Raw genomic sequence first — 17,011 nt, forward strand, 5'->3', positions numbered from 1 at the left:
ATTTTCATTGCCCTCCTCTGGACCACTTCAAGTCTTCTATGTCCTTTACCAGATACGGTCTCAACACAATACTCCAAGTGGGGCCTCACCAACAACCTGTACAGGGGCATCAACACCTTCTTCTTGCCCAGAAATAGCTAAGGAGAAGAAGGAAAAAACAAAACAAATTTTTAGATTGAATCAGGTTGGGCAGACTAGATGGACCATTCGGGTCGTTATCTGCTGTCATCTACTATTTTACTATGTTCTTTCTTCTACTGGTTATGCCTCTCTTTATACAGCCCAGCATTCTTCTGGCAACAGCCACCACCTTGTCACACTGTTTCTTTGCCTTTAGATCTTCGGACACCATCACCCCATGGTCCCTCTCCCCATTTTGGAAGAGGAGCTCTGAATCCTAGTAGGTGCACTGAGGCCTATGAGGGAGGAGGCAGCAAGACCCTCATCAACTGTGCAGCCTGTCTTTCCATCTCCCATATATATCACCAAAGAAGGGTTTAGTATAAACCTGTCTTAAGTCAATTTGTGTGAACTGACAGTAAGATAGTTAACATGCTTTCTTCAAGGATTCAAAGACTTTATAAATAATCTACTTACAATATTTTTATAAAAAGCTTAAAAGTGATATTTACGTTTGACATACTGAAAAGCACACTCTTCAGTTTAAGGGGCCATCGTTATAAAGCTTTTCTGGACATAAAGCCCATTTAATGTACAAAAAGACTTATACACAATAACATGAGCGCAATTATGCCCAGAAAAAGGTTTGTGCAAAGAAATTTTGCTTTTACACAGTATATGAATAAACATTCCCAGGATGTATGAGTGTTTTTATGAAATACCTATGTGCGTGTACAAATGTGCACCCTCGGAGCAGATGTAACTTAATGAGTAGTGGAGAGGACGTTTCTTGTGGTTAGAGCAATGGGCTGAGAATCGGGGAAGCTGCTGCCTGGGCAAGTCATTGTGGGCCAGATTCAGTCAATAGCACCCAATGTTAGGTGCTGGAAAGATCCATGCTGCATGCCAAGCACCCTTTATAAAATAGCAATTAGCACCAATTCTCGTGCCCAACTTTGGGCACGAGTACTTATGCCTCATGAAACTTCAGGCAAATTCTGGTGTGCAAGTTGGACATGCAAACCAGGAATTCTATACTGCTTTGCCTAAATTTTTGGATTGCCTCTGACTTGCCCATGCCCCATGCCTCCCCCCCATGGTCACATCTCTTTTGGAATTGTGTGCAAGTCACTTTAGGCATACAGCATTAGAATATTACATAGCAGATGCACACAAGTTCAAGTTAGTGCTAGATAATACCAATAAGTAAGAGCTTATTTACACACACACACCCTTTATGAATCTGAGGTAGGCTTTTTTATTGCCGGCTGCAGCAGTATTAGCTCTGAGGCTCATAGAATTCCTATGAGCATCGGAGCTAATAATGTTGCGGCCAGCGATTTAAAAAGCCAAACGCGGCTTCATAAAAGAAGGGGGGTTAGTTTGTGTGCATCTCGGTATCGGACCCCCAAATTTGGGCAACCTTTACAGAATCCAGGAGTTTGTCCTATTGCCGCAGGTGCCCACTTTAGAATATAAACTCTTAAGGCAGGGACACACTTGTATGACTCTTTGTCAGTGCTGCATATGTCCAGTAGCTCTACTGGATTTTCTCATAGTGTGACCAGTAATAAAGAAGGTTGAGCATTTTGGAATATCTTAATAACATTTCATCATCAACTTTAAGCAAGATCTTAAAAGAGAAATTCAGAGCTATCCAGGGACATAAGACATTCTAAAGTTAAAATGACTAGACTCTTCTTTAAAAAAACAAACTAAACTACCATAGAAGGATGTAACAGTGATATAGTGAAAATTCAGTGCCTCTAATAACATCAGATTTTTTACTGATTCATACCATTATTGTAATGTCATCTATGGTTCACTCCTATGTTCAGGAAACCTTGTTTATTGTGATCTGCTTATTTTGCTTTGGCCTGGTGAAGAGAACGCTAGCTCCCTGAGGTTGTGAGTTAAACCCCACACTGCTCTCTGGGGCCCCAGGTTCATTAGATAGATTGTGAGCCCACCAGGACAGAGAGGGAAAATGCTTGAAGTACCCGTATGTAAACCACTTTGAATATGGTTGAATAACTACAAAAAGGTGGTATACAAATTCCCTATCCCCTCCTGAAAGCCAAGAAATGTATTGTTTTGGCCTAACAAAAATATCTTAAGACACTGGTTTCTAACTTGTGCCCCCAAAATATTATGAAATTTTAGATTCACTTATTTTTTTTCTTACCTCTGTGTCGACCTCTCTGGCTGATATAAAGTAGGGCAGAATAAGCCAGGGGCAAGAATGTTAAAGCTGTTACATTATTTAACCCTTGACTGCTGGAGTTAACTTTTAATACTCTGATGCAGGACTTTTCTTTTGGTTCACCAGTGAGCCATGTATTTCTCCTCCAGGAGAAACAGTTAAGTGTTTCAGCATAGCAGTATTACACTTCCAACTTATTTCAGTAGAGCAACATGCTTTTATTGCGGCAGACTTTTGAACAGTATATTAGGGCATCGCTTTATGTCCATCTTGTTAAGTTTGCCTTTGTTAATAGGTGCATAAGGAACAATGTACAGTTATATCATGAATAGCAAAGGCATAAAATAGAAATATACATGTATGCTTTGGGTTGAAATGGCACAGTCATTTTAGAGGTTATTGTGACGTCGGGTAACATTTGTAAAGTATGTTTCTAAACTATACTTTCCAAGGCCATCATGCAGCAGCCAGCAGGCCTGGCAGTGTTGGCAAGAGCCAAGCCCCAGCTTTGTACATCAATGTTGCTAATTGCATATATCATAAACTATGGTATTACTAAAATTGTAAAGGACCCCTATATATAGAGAGGATGAAATCAAAGTAAGACGTAAATGACCTCATGGCTGTTAATGAGCTTTGGAGTAGCTGTCTAAGCATCACTCTTGCCCTTAAGTTGGGAAGTAAGGCAAGTGAAGGGCAGATGTCTATGGTTTGTGCCCCAAAAATGGCCAAGACAGGTCAGGATGATCCGGAGTTAGCTTAGACAGCAATTCCAATATGGCCAGTGCCAGACAGTCTTCTGTATCACATGTCATATGCTATGAATGCAGGTGCTGTGTAACTAGGGAAGGAGAAATTAGGTTCTTACCTGCTAATTTACTTTCTTTTAGCTTCTCCAGACCAGTAGAGGTTAACTTTACGAATGGGTATATATCTAATCATGACCAGCAGGTGGAGACTGAAAACAAAACTTTGGGACAGTATATCCTAGCCCCTCCTCTCTATTTCCCTCAGTCTGCCGAATAGCCAAGCAGAACCAAGAACTGGAAAACAACAGAGAGAAAAAACAATACTCCGAAAGGAGTAACAAATAACATACCCAAAATGCTGTTGGAAAATGCAGAGGAGAAATTCCCGAAGGAAGAATGTCCCCACAGCTCGCCAGCTAAGCCAGCCGAGCCACAGCCGCTGTTCTTCAATTCTCCCCGGCCCTAGAAAAATACTAGAACCCGCAGCAAAAACCAAAAACTGCCCGCGCAACAGCCCTAACAACAACAACAACAGACAGGGTGGGGACCTCTACTGGTCTGGAGAAGCTAAAAGAAAGTAAATTAGCAGGTAAGAACCTAATTTCTCCTTCTTTAGCACTCTCCAGACCAGTAGAGGTTAACTTTACGAATGGGACGTACCAAAGCAGTCCCTCTCACGGGCGGGACCCCCGAAGGGCCGATACCAGAACACGCTCACCGAACACCGGGTCCCGACGCGCCTGAACATCTACCCGATAATGCCGAACAAATGAATGCAAGGAGGACCAAACCGCAGCCTTACAAATATCCACCGGAGGCACGAGCGATGACTCAGCCCAAGAAGCCGCCTGACCCCTAGTGGAATGAGCCTTGAGAAACTCCGGAACCGGCTTCTGACTCAGAAGATAAGCGGAAGCAATCGTCTCCTTGATCCAGCGCGCAATAGTAGCCTTAGAAGCGCCAGCCCCCCGACGAGGACCCGCCAGAAGCACAAAGAGATGATCGGAGCTCCGAAAATCCCGGGTCCGCTGCACATAAGCATGGAGGACCCGACCGACATCCAACTTGCGCAGCTGCCGTTGCTCAGAAGAACCCTCCCGACTACCCAAGACCGGGAGGACCACCGATTGATTGACATGAAAAGGAGAAACTACCTTCGGCAGAAAGGAAGGAACAGGCCGCAAAACAACCCGCTCCTTCGAAAACTCCAGGAAGGGAGCCCTACAAGAGAAAGCCTGTAGCTCAGACACCCGTCTAGCGGAAGTAATGGCCACCAAAAAGACCGACTTCAGCGTAAGGTCCTTCAACGAACAGCCATCCAACGGCTCGAAAGGAGGGCGCACTAGAACAGAGAGAACCAGATTGAGATCCCAAGAGGGAATCGAGGGCCTTATGGGAGGCCTGATCAACTTGGCCGCCCTAAGAAAGCGAATCACATCAGGAATGGCTGACAAACGCTGACCTGTCACCAGCCCCCGAAAAGCCGACAGGGCCGCCAGATGAACCCGGAGAGAAGACCAGGCCAGGCCCCTATCCAGGCCATCCTGCAAAAACTCTAGAATGTTAGGCAGAGAAGCGCGAAAAGAGACCACTCCCCGCGCTCGGCACCATTCCTCAAAAAGACGCCAAACCCGTACATAAGCCCGAGAGGTAGAAAGCCTCCGGGACCCCAAAAGTGTAGAGATCACCTTGTCGGAATATCCCTTCTTACTCAGGCGGCCCCTTTCAAGAGCCAAGCCGTAAGACAAAAGGGAGACGGGTCGAACATGGGAATGGGACCCTGCGTCAGAAGATCGCACCCGAGAGGCAGAGGAAGAGGATCCGCCACCAGATGCCTCACCAGATCCGCATACCACGGACGACGAGGCCAATCCGGAGCCACCAAAACCACCAGCCCCGGATGGCGAACAATGCGAAGCAGTACTCTGCCCACTAATGGCCAAGGAGGGAACACATACAACAGCCCCTCCGTTGGCCACGGTTGGACCAGAGCATCCAGACCCTCGGCCAGACCGTCCCTGCGACGACTGAAGAAGCGGGGTACTTTGGCGTTGCCACTTGTAGCCATCAGATCCATCAGGGGCTGCCCCCAAGCACGCACTATCAACTGAAACGCCTCGGCGCCGAGACACCACTCTCCCGGATCCAAGAAGTGACGACTGAGGAAGTCCGCCTGAACGTTTTCTACCCCGGCAATGTGAGAGGCCGAGAGGTCCAGAAGATGCGACTCCGCCCAAACCATGAGCCGAGCCGCTTCCTGCGCCACCAGAGTGCTCTTGGTGCCCCCCTGACGATTGACATAAGCCACCGCCGTGGCATTGTCCGATAGGACTCTGACCGACTTGCCCAACAAAAGGGAGTGGAAAGCCAACAGCGCCAGCCGGACCGCCCTGGTCTCCAACACGTTGATCGACCAGGAGGCCTCCTCCGTGGACCAGGTTCCCTGAGCTGAGTGACCCAGACACTGGGCCCCCCAACCCAGGAGACTCGCATCCGTAAGGAGCACCGTCCACCGCGGAAGATCCAGACCCACCCCCTGAACTAGGTGAGGGGTCCGGAGCCACCAACGCAGACTGCAGCGCGCCAAGCCTCGCAGGGGAACCGGAACATCCATCCCGTGCCTCTGGGGAGACCACCTCCGGAGCAGAGCATACTGGAGAGGACGCATGTGGGCCCGCGCCCACCTCACCACGTCCAGGGACGCCGCCATCGACCCCAGGACCTGGAGGAAATCTCGCGCCCGAGGACACCGGGACGCCAAAAGCAGGCGAATCTGAGATTGCAATTTGCTCACCCGGGCCTCTGGGAGGAAGACCTTCCCCAAGGAGGTGTCGAACAGCACCCCGAGGTACTCCAGACGCTGAGCCAGAACCAACCGACTCTTGGAAAGGTTGACCACCCAGCCCAGCGACCGGAGAAACTCCACCACCCGAGCCGTAACCCGGGAGCTTTCCTGCAACGACTTGGCCCGAATTAACCAGTCATCCAGGTAGGGGTGTACCAGGATGCCCTCCGACCGCAAGGCTGCCGCGACGACCACCATCACCTTGGTGAACGTCCGGGGAGCCGTGGCCAGCCCAAAGGGAAGCGCACAGAACTGATAGTGCCGACCCAAGATCGCAAAGCGCAGGAAACGCTGATGAGAGGCCCGAATGGGAACATGCAAGTAGGCCTCCGTCAGATCGAGAGAAGTGAGAAACTCCCCCGGCTGAACCGCCAGAATGACCGACCGCAGCGTTTCCATACGGAAAGAGGGAACCTTGAGAGCCCTGTTGACCCCTTTCAAATCGAGGATGGGCCGAAAAGTCCCCTCCTTCTTGGGCACCACAAAGTAAATGGAGTACCTGCCCGTGCCCCACTCCGGGGGGGGCACTGGAACAACTGCCCTGAGATCTAGCAAGCGCTGAAGGGTCTGGCGATACGCCAGCGTCTTCCCAGGAGTCTGACATGGAGAAGCGAGGAAAAAATCCGGCAGAGAGCGGGCGAACTCCAGGGCATAACCGTCCCGCACCACCTCCAGGACCCACTGATCGGACGTGATCTCGGCCCATTTGGGGAAAAAGTCGCGCAGCCGGGCCCCCACCGGAACCAAGGGGGGCGCCGGCAAGGCGTCATTGTGCAGGACGGGAAGCGGGGGAACCGGCGGAGGGATTCCCTGCCCCCCGACGGGCCCCCCGAAAGGGCTGCATGCGCTGGAAGAACCGACCCCGGGAAAACCCCGGAGACTGGAAAGAAGCAGCCCCACGCCCAGGGCGATACTTGCGAAATTCCCGCAAACGCCCCCGGGCCGCACCACCCCGAGACGCCGGGCGGGCACGGTCCTCCGGCAGACGGGGAACTTTCGAGTCCGACAGAGTCTGAATCAACTTATCCAAGTCCTCTCCAAATAAAAACGACCCCCGAAAGGGAAATTTAGTAAGCTTAGCTTTGGACGCAGCATCCGCCGCCCAAGCGCGCAGCCACAACACACGCCTTGCGGCCACGCCAAAAGCCATAGACTTAGCCGAGATCCGCACCAAGTCATACAGAGCATCAGAGAGGAATGAGGCAGCCATCTCAATCTTCGCCACCTCCTGATCCACCAGAGACCAGTCATCAGACTCTCGATCCAAGACCCGCTCCGCCCACCGAAACACGGCGCGAGCGACCAGTCCCCCACAAATAGCCGCCTGGACCCCAAAGGCAGAGACTTGAAAATTTTGCTTAAGGATGTTCTCCAATTTGCGCTCCTCAGAGTCCCGCAAGGCAGAACCGCCCTCAACAGGCACGGTATGCCGCTTGGAAATAGCCGAGACCACCGCATCCACGACTGGCGAAGCTAACGTAGCCCGATCCCCTTCAGGAATGGGATACAGGCGAGCCATGCTGCGCGCCAGCCGAAACGGCGTCTCCGGCGTTTTCCACTGCTCAAGAATAATATCCCGAATATCCTGATGCATAGGAAAAGAGCGGGAAACGGAACGGATCCCTCGTAACAGAGGGTCCCCCACACGCGGAGTCTCCAGCGGCGCGTCCTCAAAACGCAAAACCGAAGAAACCTGTTGAATAAGGTCAGGCAGCTCATCTCTCTGAAAAAGGCGCACCACGGACGCCTCGTCACTGGAGAACGGGAAACCCGACAACCCGCCGCCAGCTTCCGTCCCCTCCAGAGGGTCCTGGAATTCCTCAGAAGGGTCCAGGTCCTCCTCCAGACCGACACGTTCCTCCGACCACAAATCCTCGTCCCACGACACCCGCGGACGCTTGGACAAGAGAGGCGGCGGAGGGGACGTCACGTCAGACGAGAGAGGCAAAGCCGCAGGGAGCGCGGAGGAAACCCCACCCCCCGAAACCCCCTGGGCGCAACCGGGACCCCCAGCCGCCTGAAAATAGGCTTTGCATAAAGAAAAGAAAAAATCAGGGGAAAAACCCCCCGAGGGTCCCAAGGGACTCCCTGCCACAGCCGGGGACCCAGCAGAAACCTGCCCCTGCTTAGACAAAACAGGGGGAAGGTCACCTGAGGTGGAAGACAAAATGGAGGGGCCAGACAGAGAAGATGGCGTCTTTCCCGCCAAAACAGCTCCCTCCATAGCCTGCAGCGGCTGAGAGACCTGAACAGTCTCAGCCGCTAAAGCAGGCAAGCCGGCATCAGCTGTCAAAATATCAGCTGAGAGGGAATCCTCTAAAACCCGACCGTCGGCGGCTCGGGGAATCCCTCCGTGGGCGGACGGAGAAGACCGGGCTTCTCCACCGTTCCCTGCCGACTCGCGAGGCACCATCGGCGGGGAGCTCTGGGCGCCTGCAGCCGCTGCCGACGGAGCTCCTCCACCGCACCGGCCTGAATACCGCTTGCACAGGCCGGCCGCGAGTGCCTCGCGTCTGGAGCACAATGAGCACTTTTTCCCTTTAGAAGTGCTCATTGCTCCATACGCGACCTAGCTGTAAAAAAGTGCCGGTTAGTTGAAAAATACAGTAAAATACAGTGTTCTTAAAGGGATACAACCCTCCAGACCAGCACTACCTCAGGATTTTTTTTTTTTTTTTTTTTTACAGAACAGACTCCACAGGCTCTCTAAGCAATATGCCTTGCTTGATTTAGGGGGCAAGGCTTACTGCTGAGGCTCCTCTAAAAAAATATGGGGAGGTGGAGGAAGTGGGGGGAGGGACCCCGCTCGAGACCCGCCGGGTTTGACACCCCCGAGGTCGGACGAACCCCCAAACAGAGTCCGTCCAAGCTCCGTCCGGCCAAAAACAGGGACAATAAACCCCCTAAACAAATTCCAACAGCCCTACCAAGGGAGATGGGTACAGATCACATCAACACCTGCTGGAGACTGAAAGAAGACTGAGGGAAATAGAGAGGAGGGGCTAGGATATACTGTCCCAAAGTTTTGTTTTCAGTCTCCACCTGCTGGTCATGATTAGATATATACCCATTCGTAAAGTTAACCTCTACTGGTCTGGAGAGTGCTAAAGAATGTGGAGTTTTTATGGTTGAAATTGGAGAGTAAAATGTTAACAATTAAACAGTCCAACTTTATTGCTAATTATAATAATGAATGATTATGCAGAGACAATAATAGAACCACTCCAGGCTGTCGGCTGATGTAATGTTGTGGCCTATTTGTGATAGGCATGGTAACATTAAGCCAACTGCCCTAGTTGTGATACCAGTGTTCAATCATGAAGGGGTGCACCCTGCACAGAGTGACAGATGCAGCGCTGGCCACCTTGTTGGGCAAACTGGATGAACCATGCAAGTCTTTCATGATGACCTTCTGTTAAACATTTCTGTTGTAAATATTACTTTTATCACTGGAAATAAGTTCATCAATTAAATTTAACTTTCCACTAACTTTGAGTCATGATTAAACTGATTTACTGTATAGCTACATTAGATAGATTGTGAGCCCACTGGGACAGACAGGGAAAATGCTTGAGTACCTGAATAAATTCATGTAAATCATTCTGAGCTCCCTTGGAAGAACAGTATAGAAAATTGAATGAATGAATAAATATAATTGTTAAATTATATGTACTAGGAAGCTTCTGGTATTTACGGTTGTTTTGCTGTTGAATTTGATAAGGTATGATGGGGGAAACAAGCTGTATAGAAAAGAAAATAAGTGGGTTGAAGTAACTTTTTATTTAACAGCATAGGTAACACTTTAATTTTTATTTGGCTTTTAAGGATGGCCTGGTAAGGAGGCTAAACAAAAATGGTGATTTATTTTAATATTGAAATTGGATCTTATGGATGAATCAGCACTCTATAGTTTATTATTTATATTCTGCCTTTATACAAAGCGGATTACAACAATACATATGTAATTTTAAAAATACAAAAAAAAAACTCCACTGAGCAAAAATAATAAAAACAGCAGAGCAGTTCAAAAACACTTCTGAGTCTATTTACTTACTGGAAGTAGTGAGCAGCACTGACAGGGGAGGCAGCGGACAGAACCTTCAGTGGCCCACAGACAAGGTGCTTCTGAAATAAGAAGCCAAAGGACAGTGAGGATAAAAGGGAAACAACTTAGCTGTGAAATACATTTGAACCTCAGGGGAATGCTTTGGTGAAATCCTGCTTCTTTGTCCACAGTTCGTTCATTTCTGGATCAGTCATCCCAAACTACACTGGTAGTCTCTCTCTCTCTAGTAATCTTGCAACTACACTGCCGTTAACAATATCTACGTTGGCCTTTCTCAATTCCTTCTACAAAGATTGCAATCTGTTCAGAATATAGTTGTTAGGATGTTCGGTCACACAAGTCACTTTGACCACATTTCTCCTCCCCCTCCCCCTAGCTCATAAGACTCTGCTCTACCTCTCTCACCTCATATCCCACCTCCCATACTCTTCGGTCACTGGATGATCATCATCTTCACTTTCCTCCTATATCTTTCACTCACCTTGAATCTACCTGTATGAAAAGGATGATACCCATTACCCATAGTACCCATTAAGGAAATTATCATAAGTTTAAAAAGATTTGGGGGCCATTGATTATTTATTCTAATGATCAGACATATTAAACACCTTAGTATTAGATAAGATATAGGGGTGGGTGGGAGTGGGAAAGACAATAATTGATAATTGTTTATTATTACTATATGGGTGCGTGGGAAGGGATTCTTTTATATTTATATATTTTAAGGAGTTTAAGTAAGATTGTCAAGTGATTTGTTAAAATTTTTCTAATTGACTATTATACACTTGTAATATTTTAAAATGAATAAAGATTTACAAAAAAAAAAAAACAACCACTTCTGAGCAACTTGCTTGTAGAAAACAAACTGAGGGGGTGGGAGCAGCTATATATTGTATTACATATACTATCCGTGAGAATTGTTGTGTACCAAAGTAATTTCAGAGTCATCAAAAGCCTATGCTATTAACATAACACAACAGAACAAAGGGATTATTTACTAAAGCTAAGTGCATGCCAACAGAATTGGCATACACTAAATGCTGCATATCCTATTTTATTCCTAGGAGGCACATGGGCACTTAGAGGGAAATTCTAAAACCCTACAGATGCCTAAGTTAATTGAACACCTTAAGAAATGACCAAAAAAAACCCAACAAGATTAAGTCGATGTTATCATGCCTATGTAGGTGTTTTAGGCTGCCAAATGCCAAAGTGGCCTACACCAGAAGTAGCAATAGTAGCCTAAAGCGCCTATGTAGGCACGATTCACACAAAGATAGGCGCCAGAAATAATTAATTTTGTCACCATGTCATTCTCTAAGATAATTGAGAATCTGTCTATATGAAAGGATGCACTCAGAAAATGATCAAGAAAACTATGGCTGAGCAATGAGAGAGAGAGAAGGAAAGGAAAGGAAAAAAAAATTATGTGAATTTGCTGGGTCAATGAATGGGAAAAAAATGTTATTACTTGCCTTTTTACAACCTGGAAAAGGTCATCTAGGTTACAAAAAGCTTAATGTCTTTCACTACGTATAGTTTGGTGTGGTTTTTTTTCTTCCACAAAACTGCTAGATCAAAGTTAATATACAATTATAAATTTGTGTCTAATCAGTAAGGAAATGAGTGGGCTTGGCTACATCTAGAAACATACATATTGTTTGACCACAAACTAAACTAAACCTTAGGGTTGTATACCGCATCATCTCAACATTCGCAGAGCTTGACACGGTTAACAACAATTAGGGTAGAAAGGAACTCCAGTGGAGGGAAAGATGAAGAGGAAATTTAGAGGACTAGAGTAAACAGAGAGGAAGGAAGAGTTACATTTTTGAGAATAACCAGGTTTTCAGATGTTTACGGAAGAGTTGGAGGAAGCTCGGATTCCTAAGTGGGGAGGTAAGGTTGTTCCAGAGCTCAGTGATTCTAAAAGGGAGGGAGGAACCTAGTTTTTCCTACAAGGGAGACGCCTTTTTAGAGAGGGAAAGGAAAGTTTCAGTTTTTGGGTGGAACAGGTACTGTCATGGTAAAAAAATATGATTTGATAGTTAAGGTCACCAATACTCACTAAATATAGTCTAAGACAAAAATCCCTACACAAACGATGAAGAATAGGGAAATTCTATACCTTAAACCTCAAGAAGTGCATATATAAACTAGATGCACATCTCTTTAAGAGTGGCATAGAGTGATACGGGTAAGGATAAATTAGATGCACATCTCCCTTGAGAAGCATACAGTGATATGGGGACTCAAACTATGCCAGGGTACACGTGGCGGGGCCTCTGCATGTGTGGATCACTGGACTTGATGGACCCAGGGTCTGATCCGGAGATGGCAATTCTTATGTTCTTATATATCGTATACAGGTTTATGATTCTTCAGACTAAAAGACCTTGAGTGTGAACGCTTGAGGTCTTTTAGCCTGAAGAAATCATAAACCTGTATATGATATATATGCACTTCTTGAGGTTTATGGTATAGAATTTCCCTAATCATCGTTTGTGTAAGGATTTTGATAGTTAAGTAACAAGAGTAGCCCTTTTACCACTGAGATCTAAACTGTCAGCTGAAAGGCTGGGAGTGGGACTGTAGAAAACAAAAGCAAATAGGGTTGGAGATATGGTAACCCCTGATCGATTTTCAGAGGATTATGTCTGAGAATCTTGCTAAACGAAAGGTGGATAAAGGAATTGGGCCAGATGGTGTACAACTGAGGGAAGTTCTTATTTAATATATTTCAATGCAGAGAAATAAAGTGCATGAATAAAACGCATAAACTTGGGTCAATGAGAAGTGCTAAATAATGATTAAACTCGTGAAATCATTGCCTAAGCTGTGCATATATTTCTGTGGATTAAAAGTGATCAAATATTTGTTGTTTGCTGGTATTGATGTGTGAGCAAAATATTAATACTTCAGCATTCAACATAGGTATCCGATGTTAATTTGTTCCCTGCACCCTACAATTTTTATTATGTAAAGGTGGGATAACAAATTTTAATAAACTTGAAAGTTGGTGTCAAATCAATGATATCAACACAAACTCCCTCTACTACCAAAAATTGTGTGATGTAAGACAAAGCCTTGGAAACAGAGACTGTCTGAATTCAAGAGGGCCTGGGATAGGCATGTGGGATCTCTCAGAGAAAGAGATAATGGTTACTGTGGATGGACAGACTAGATGGGCCATTTAGCCTTTATCTGCCATCATGTTTCTAAACAGATCTTCAGAACCATACCAGCACCAACCCCTACCTATGAAAAGTTAGCATTGCAAATGTGAACACCAGCACACCTCCAGGGATCAAGGGTGTGGGTCTTTTAAACATAGGGGGTGAAGATGGACCACTACAAATTCCTATATAGAACCTACATATCAATTGAATTCCTCATTACTGTGATGCAAGGGAAAAAACAGGCAATTATTTAGCAAAGAGGCATCTCCAGCAATGGAAATCACTGCTCTGGGTGTCTGGCTAGCTCCTTTGCCTTGGTTTCAGGATCTTATGCATTCCCTGGGAGACCTCAGCCAGTTTATTCCAGCTGTGGGCTGGCAATGGACAGGCTGCGTAGGCTTTCTGCCTGTAATAGTGCCTTCATTTCCCACTCCGGTTTGTGTTTCCACTCTGCAACTCTTTGGCACATCTGGGCTAAGGGTGACTTCTGTGGATACCAGCTTCTCTCTACAGACCTTTAATGGAGCCAGCAACTGGCATTCAAATTGTCTTGCTCCCCAGCCTTTGATGCAAAATGGGGCTTGACTCATCAAATAAATTGCTTGGACTACTCCCTTTTCATTGCCCAGGTCGCATGTTGCCATGTTCCCTCTTGCCACAGCCAGTTGTGTAAGAGTGAGCTTGGCCCAACCAACCTCATGACCAAGTAGAACTTCAATCACACACGTTCTCATCCCTGGTATCTGGTAGATCTTTTCTGTAGCAGGAGACCCTGATTAACCCTCCCAGGTGACGGAACGGTTCACTTTTAATAACCTTGATCTCCCAAGTAAGGTGCTTCTGGGGTCCCAGTAGTTTTCCTTTTGTACTGCTGAAGACTTCACTGGGCTTGTCTTCCACTCTGTAGTTTGGCTGCATGGTGGGATTTCTCTTTTGGGAAGTTTCTTTGAATTGGCTAGCTAAATTCTTTAGCTCCTTGTGCATTGTATGTGCTCTGGCCCAGCTCTGCTGCTCTCCTCTAGTTCCTGCTTTTCTGGCTCCACCTCTCTCATATCACTTCCCTTTTGGACAGAGTGCAGGCCTTAACCATAGGGTGAGGCACTGTGAGGGGGGTCTATAGGATATGGCCACTTCTTATGCTGTTACATTCACCTTACCATATTTGCTCCTTAAAGAGAACATATGGCCCCACCCTATTCTGCCCCCCCAGTAAAACTCCGTTCCACCCCAGCCCCACTCAGCAGGGCCTCCAAGTATGTGTGGATGCAACACGATCATGTTGCACGCATGTGCGTTTATGCCTTTAAACATTTGTGTTTGTGTGATTTTGGCTTGTCTTTGTGTGGGTGTCCTGAGAGGTCCTGAGTTCAGCCCTCAAAGAGACAGTAGGAAGTAGAATGAGACAAGAGGCAGATGGTGCATAAAAAGTATATTTTATAGGAATGTTTTTAGGTGCCATCGACTTATATTCAAGTCCTAGTGATCTGATGAACACCATCAAGTTTTCGTGGCAGAATACAGAAGTAGATTGCTGGACCTTTTTTCTGTGCAGTATAAATTTGATGCTGCCACTGTTGCATCAAATGTGATCTTCCACCTCCAATACTGCCCATCTACTGCTGCCCAGATGGATGGTACATCGTTAGTCTGACATCTCCACGGAAACCTGTCCACCTTGGGAGGCCCTGCTGATAGTGAAACTAACGATGGCATAGCTTTCAGCTTCTCAGATGTGATCGAGCCCCAGTGGTACAACAAGCCCATGTACTATGACTGCAGTTTATAGGAATAGACTTTTACAAATATATAGTATACAGTTAGATTTAGAGCTACTTCTCTTCTGTGTTTATTTCTATGGCCTGTCTAAATGAATGGTTGTGTGTGTTTCTGGTGTATAGATGTGAAGAGGAAGAAGAGAGAAGCCAAGAGAGGATTTTAGCCTGTATTTATAGGTTTGAGTTTGTTCTAAAAATAGTATCTATTCTTGATAAGTACTGATCTTAACATATTTTCCAGTATCTTCCTTCTGTCACATTGGTTCTCAACTGACAATAAGCCCCTGTCTTTAAGAACAAGTAGCTGGAGCCATTCTTTGTTTGATTTCCTTAAGTATCTGTCTTTAGCACATTTGTTGAAATTCCATGGCTCTGTAGGCTATTAAGAAAATAGGCCGTGCCTCTGCTTGGTCAGACCTGAGGTCCATCATGCCCATCAGGTCCAGGACCTGTATAGTAGCCTCTATCTATACCCTTCTATCCCCTTTTCCTTCAGAAAATTGTTCAATCCCTTCTTGAACTCCAATACCATACCCTGTCCTATCACTCCCTCTGGAAGCGCGTTCCAGATGTCCACCACCCGTTGGGTGAAGAAGAACTTCCTAGCATTGGTTCTGAATCTCCCCTTTTAATTTTTCTGAATGCCCTCGTTCTTGTAGTTGTCGAAAGTTTGAAGAATCCGTCCCTCTCCATTTTCTCTATGCCCTTCGTGATCTTGTAAGTCTCTATCATATCCTCTCTAAGTCTCCGCTTCTCCAGGGAAAAGAGCCCCAGTTTCTCCAATCTTTCAGCATATGAAAGGTTTTCCATACCTTTTATCAAGTGTGTCGCTCTCTTCTGAACCCTCTCAAGTATCGCCATATCCTTCTTTAGGTACGGCGACCAATATTGGACGCAGTACTCCAGATGCGGGCGCACCATCGCCCAATACAACGGCAGGATAACTTCTTTTGTTCTGCTTGTAATACCTTTCTTGATTATTCCTAGCATTCTATTCGCTTTCTTAGCAGCCGCTGTGCATTGTGCCGACAGCTTCATTGTCATGTCCACTATTACCCCCAAGTCCCTTTCTTGGGAACTCTCACTCAATAACAGCCCTGCCATCCCCAATACTATGCCAAGGGTACTTTGTTAATCTCAAGTATTGGTATTTTAGAAGTCATTTAGTGGCATTCTAATGTCTTTTGTTAGACTGGCCAGGAGCCATTCAGTCTGTCTGCACTAACATTCCCAGGATCAGATTTATTTAATAAAATATCCCATAGGCCTTTGCTGACACTCGGGTTAGGTCAGCACAATGCTAACAGCCAGCATATAGTAATAGGGGTGTCAAAGTCCCTCCTCGAGGGCCGCAATCCAGTCGGGTTTTCAGGATTTCCCCAATGAATATGCATGAGCTCTATTAGCATGCAATGAAAGCTGTGCATGCAAATAGATCTCATGCATATTCATTGGGGAAATCCTGAAAACCCGATTGGATTGCGGCCCTCGAGGAGGGACTTTGACACCCCTGCAGTAATGTAATGCTGGCAGCATTACATCTGTGTATGCTTAGAGGCCCTCCAGACGTGGTCCTGAGCTTAAGGTTTTCCAAAACCCAGACAAACTGCCAGGTTTGAAAATCCATCTGGGCACCAGGATAGTCCTCTAAAAAGAGGACATGTCTGGGTTTTCTCAGATATTTGGTAACCCTACCTTACACTAAGATTTTTTTTTTTTTTTACTTCATATGAAACATACATGGGAGCTAGTGTGTTTCCTTTAAAACAAATTGTAATCCTATCATATCTTCTAGCACTAGTAATAACCTTAATGTTAATTCTTTGATTGATGCACTTTAAATCTGTTGTAAGGTGTGCTAAGCCAGCTAAGGGACAGAATGTGTGCCATCACACCCAGTCCGCTCTTTGGACTTGGAGCGGTCAGTGGATTTCATAGATATCAAAGTACACACCTGCATGTAAATCAAACAGCTGAACATTGCTGTGGAATGAAGGTTAAAATGGTTTAGTGATTTTTCATGAAAAAATTAAAAGGTAATAAATGAAAATTCAGATAGACGATGCAAATCTGA

The sequence above is a fragment of the Geotrypetes seraphini genome, chromosome 6, assembly GCF_902459505.1.
Source record: "Geotrypetes seraphini chromosome 6, aGeoSer1.1, whole genome shotgun sequence".
In the NCBI taxonomy this organism is placed as follows: Eukaryota; Metazoa; Chordata; class Amphibia; order Gymnophiona; family Dermophiidae; genus Geotrypetes; species Geotrypetes seraphini.